The 4,400-nt window shown below is 37.9% G+C and overlaps 1 non-coding gene across 1 annotated transcript; it reads left to right on the forward strand.

Moving 5' to 3' along the window:
- The first annotated feature begins 207 nt into the window (after positions 1-207).
- Positions 208-341, forward strand: LOC114509018. Its single transcript, XR_003685587.1, has one exon. It is a non-coding gene; the product is annotated as a U11 spliceosomal RNA (small nuclear RNA).
- The last annotated feature ends 4,059 nt before the right edge of the window (positions 342-4,400 follow it).

Below are 4,400 nucleotides of genomic sequence, written 5' to 3' on the forward strand. Positions count from 1 at the left end.
TATTGACATTATCTAATATCAATATGTATGTAAGACAAATATTTCTTCCCTCCTATAATAAATTTTAATTTTTTGCACATTCTTGAAAACATTTTTTGAATTATCTCATTGGCATTTATATCATTAAGGCCTATTTGTATATTTAATAAAATCAACCCTCTTGGTTATTTTTTCCCCTGAATTGGCACCTTAAAAAAACATATTTAAAAAAAGGGCTTCTGTTTTGAGTGGCACACGTAGGGCAGCTTGATTGCTCTATGTGCAGAACTGACATCAAGAGATTTCGGAAGCATAATTTTTTGGTACCTGTGCAGCTAGTGATCATAGGTCCTGGTGCCCTTGACATAATAAACAAAACAAAACAAAACAAACAAACAAACAAAAAACCACATATTTAAATAGTACACACATTATTTGATAATGCGTATCCTACTGATTCTCTCAATGTTGTTTTTCAGCAAAAATGATGTATTTCAAAGATATTATAACTGACAACTAAATTTGAATTAACAGCAAGATTATTGTTAGCATGAAACATTTTTGTACTTTATTGTATTTCTCCATTACCATTTAGTTCTTTTTAATTTTTTTAAAAATTTATTGTTATTGTTAGTCATGCACAGTTGTTTCCATTTTCAACCCATCAGGCCCCCTGACTCGCCCATCCCTGAATCCTGCTCTTGAACCTACTCCTTTTGGCTTTGTCCTTGTGTCCTTTTTAAAAAGTATATTTTATTAATTATACTATTTCAGTTATCTCATTTTCCTCCCTTTTTTCCCCTACACCCTGCAGCCCCCCACCCACCAGAATTCTCCCCATTTTGTTCACGTCCATGGGTTGTACATATAAGCTCTTTGGCTTCTGTATTTCCTATACTATTCTTTTTTATGTGTTTTTTAAGGATTTTATTTATTTTTAGAAGGAGGAAAAGGGAGGGAGAAAGAGAGGGAGAGAAACATTAATGTATGGTTGCGTCTCACACACCCCCACTGGGGGCCTGTCCTGCAACGCAGACGTGTGCTGTTACTGGGAATCGAACCAGCAACACTTCAGTTCACAGCCCATGCTCAATCCACTGAGCTACACCAGCCAGGACTATTTCCTATACTATTCTTAACACTCCCCTCCCATCTATTCTGTAGACCATTTATGGTTCTTATTCCCTATTCTATTTCTCCATTCTACCTGCTGATAACCCTCTAGGTGATCTCCATTTGTGTGATTCTGTTCCTGTTCTAGTTGTTTGCTTAGTTTGTTTGTGTGGTTTTTTTTATAGGTTCCATTGTTGATAGTTATAATTTTACTGTTCATATTTTTGATCTTCTTTCTTTAGGTCAGTCCCTTTAACATTTCATATTATAAGGGTTTTGTGATGATGAACTCCTTTAACTTAACAAAATCTGGAAAGTACTTTATCAGCCCTTCCATTCTAAATGATAGCTTTTCTGGATAGAGTAATCTTGGATAGAGGTCCTTGTGTTTCATGATTTTGAATACTTCTTTCCAGTCCCTGCTTGCCTTTAAAATTTCTTTTGAGATAATCAGCATATCATCTTATGGGAACTCCTTTGTAGGTAATTGTCTTCTTTTCCCTTGCTGCTTTTAAGATCCTCTCGTTATCTTTAATCTTGTGTAATGTAATTATAATGTGCCTTCGTGTGTGCTTCCTTGGGTCTAACTTCTTTGGGACTCTGAGCTTCCTGGATTTCCTGGAAGTCTATTTCCTTTGTAAGGTTGGGAAAATTCTCCTTCATTTTGTTTTCAAATAAGTTTTTAATGCCTTGCTCTTCCTCTTTTCCCTCTGGCACCCCTATGATTCAGATGTTGGAACATTTAAAGTTGTCCTAGAGATTCTTAAGCCTCTACTCATTTTTTTTTTTTTTTGAGTTCTTGTTTCTTCATTCTATTCTGGTTGGATGTTTATTTCTTCCTTCTGGTCCAAACTGTTGATTAGAGTCCTGGTTTCCTTCCTGTCGCTGTTGGTTTCCAGTGCATTTTCCTTTATTTCACTTTTCATAACCTTCATGTTTTACTTTATTTTGCAATCATATTCAACCACTTCTGTGAACATCCTAATTATCAGTGCTTTGAACTGTGCATCTGATAGGTTATCCATCTCTTGTATTTCTTCTGGAGTTTCAATCTGTTCTTTCATTTGGGTCATTATTTTTTTTTGTCTCAGTGCACCCATTACATAGTAAGGTGAGGAGTCTCAGATATTTGCAATATTTGCCAGGGGGGGGCATCCCATATACCTGCATTGTGGCTCTGTGTGTGGGGGAGGGGGTCTCAAAGGGAACAGGGTGGCTTGCTCAGTTCTTGGCTGGCTTTTAGTCACTTCGTCTGCTACCCACAAACAAATTATGCCCTTCTGGTGCTGATTCCCAGGTGGGTGGTTTTGTGCACATTCTAGGCCCCTGTGGGTCTCTCCAGTGAACTCTCCTGTGAGGCTGGGAGTTTCTCCTGCTGCCACAACACCCTCAGGTTTTTTTCAGTCAGAAGTTTTGAGGTTTTATTTCCCCCTGCTGGATCCCTGGGTTTCACTGTCTGTCTCACTCCACAGTTGACCCTCTGGGCTTAACGGCACACAAATGTGGGATAGACCACAGGCGCCACCTCACCCAGTCTGCCATTTGCCACCCACCCCTCTCTGCCAGCAGCTGCCTTGCTGCAAATCTTCTCAACCCTGGCTGCTTGTCTCCAGTCAAGATGAATATTTTTTCTTTAACTCCTTGGTTGTCAGACTTCCATGCCGTTTGATTTTCTGGCAGTTCCAGTTGTTGTTTTGTTTGTTTGTTTGTTTGTTTTTAAATTTGTTGTTGCCCTTCTTTTTATTTGGCAAGGAGGCATAGTGCGTTTATCTACCCCTCCATTTTGTCTGGAGGTTTCTCATTTAGTTCTTTTCCTCCCCACCCCCTGCCATCACCACACTGTTGTCCATGTCCATGAGTCCTTTTTTTCTTTTTTGCTCAATCCCTCCACCCCTAACCTCCCCACCACCATAGCTGTCATTCTACTCTCTATCTATGAATCTGATCTCTATTGTGCTTGTTTAGTTTGTTGAATAAATTCAGATATGAGTGAAATCATATGGTTTTTTGTCTTTCACTGATAGCCTTATTTTACTTAACATAATGTTCTCCAGGTCCATCCATACTATCACAAAGGGTAAAATTTTCTTCTTTTTTCACTGCCAGGTAGTATTCCATTGTATAAATATCCTGTAGCCATTTTATCCACTCATCTACTGATATACACTTGGGCTGCTTCCATAGCTTGGTGATTATAAATAATGCTACCACAAACATAAGGGTTCTTATGTTCTTTCAAATTAGGGTTTTGAGTTCCTTCATATGTATTCCCAGAAAGGGGGGTCACTGGGTCAAAAGGCAGATCCATTTTTAATTTTTTGAGGTATCTCCATACTGCTTCCCACAGTAGCTGCACTAAATTTCATATCCACCAAAAGTGCAAAATAGTTCCCCTTTCTCTACATCCTTGCCGACACTTCTGTTTGGTGATTTATTGATGATAACCATCGTGACAGGTATGAAATGATATCTCATTGTGATTTTAATTTGCATTTCTCTCATGATTAGTGACATTGTGCATTATTTCATATGTCTGTTTGCCATCTGTATGTCCTCTTTGGAGAAATGTCTATTCAGGTCCTTTGCTCATTTTTTAATTGGGTTGTTTGCTTTTGTTTTGTTATTGAGTTTTGAAACCTGGTATTTTAAATTGAAATAATTATACTCTGCTGTATCATGGTGAAATCTTTTGATCAAAGTCTTTGTTCTAATTTTTGTTTGAGTGGGTCTATTTCAGTCGTTTTCTTAATCCTAAGGCATGAACTTTACTCTTGAGTGTTGCCTCTTATTTTTAAAGTATGAGTCTTCCTCAGACTGAATTAAATATTTGAAATGCTCAGACCAGTCTCCACAGTGGCCTTCCACATGTCTCTCAGGATTGTTTGACTCTTTGTCTGCTTTCACTTCTGAGCTGCTCTCTTTGTGTGGTCTTGATTGTTCCTCCCAGGCCTTAACAAATGAAACATGGTAAAATCTCATTCAGATTTCTAAGCCTTAACACAGCAGCCCTTTCCTACCTCTGATTTCCAAGATAGCAAATTCTAGCCACTTCACCAGTTCTAAATGGAATCTTGGCCTTCACCCTAAGTGAGCACACTTTGTGCACCATTCCTATACTGACATTGAGAAAGTAGTCCAGAATTAAAGTTGGTATGACTGTTAAAATAAATTTGTGCATTTCCATCTTCTCAATGATCATAGTTGTTTAAGACCTAAAAACACTTAATCTGATACACTATATGGTTTTTATGGTGGATACCCTTTATTTATAAGTTTGATACCCTTTATTCACATAGTAGAAGTGGAAC

This window comes from Phyllostomus discolor, chromosome 11 (genome assembly GCF_004126475.2).
Source record: "Phyllostomus discolor isolate MPI-MPIP mPhyDis1 chromosome 11, mPhyDis1.pri.v3, whole genome shotgun sequence".
Taxonomy (NCBI): Eukaryota; Metazoa; Chordata; class Mammalia; order Chiroptera; family Phyllostomidae; genus Phyllostomus; species Phyllostomus discolor.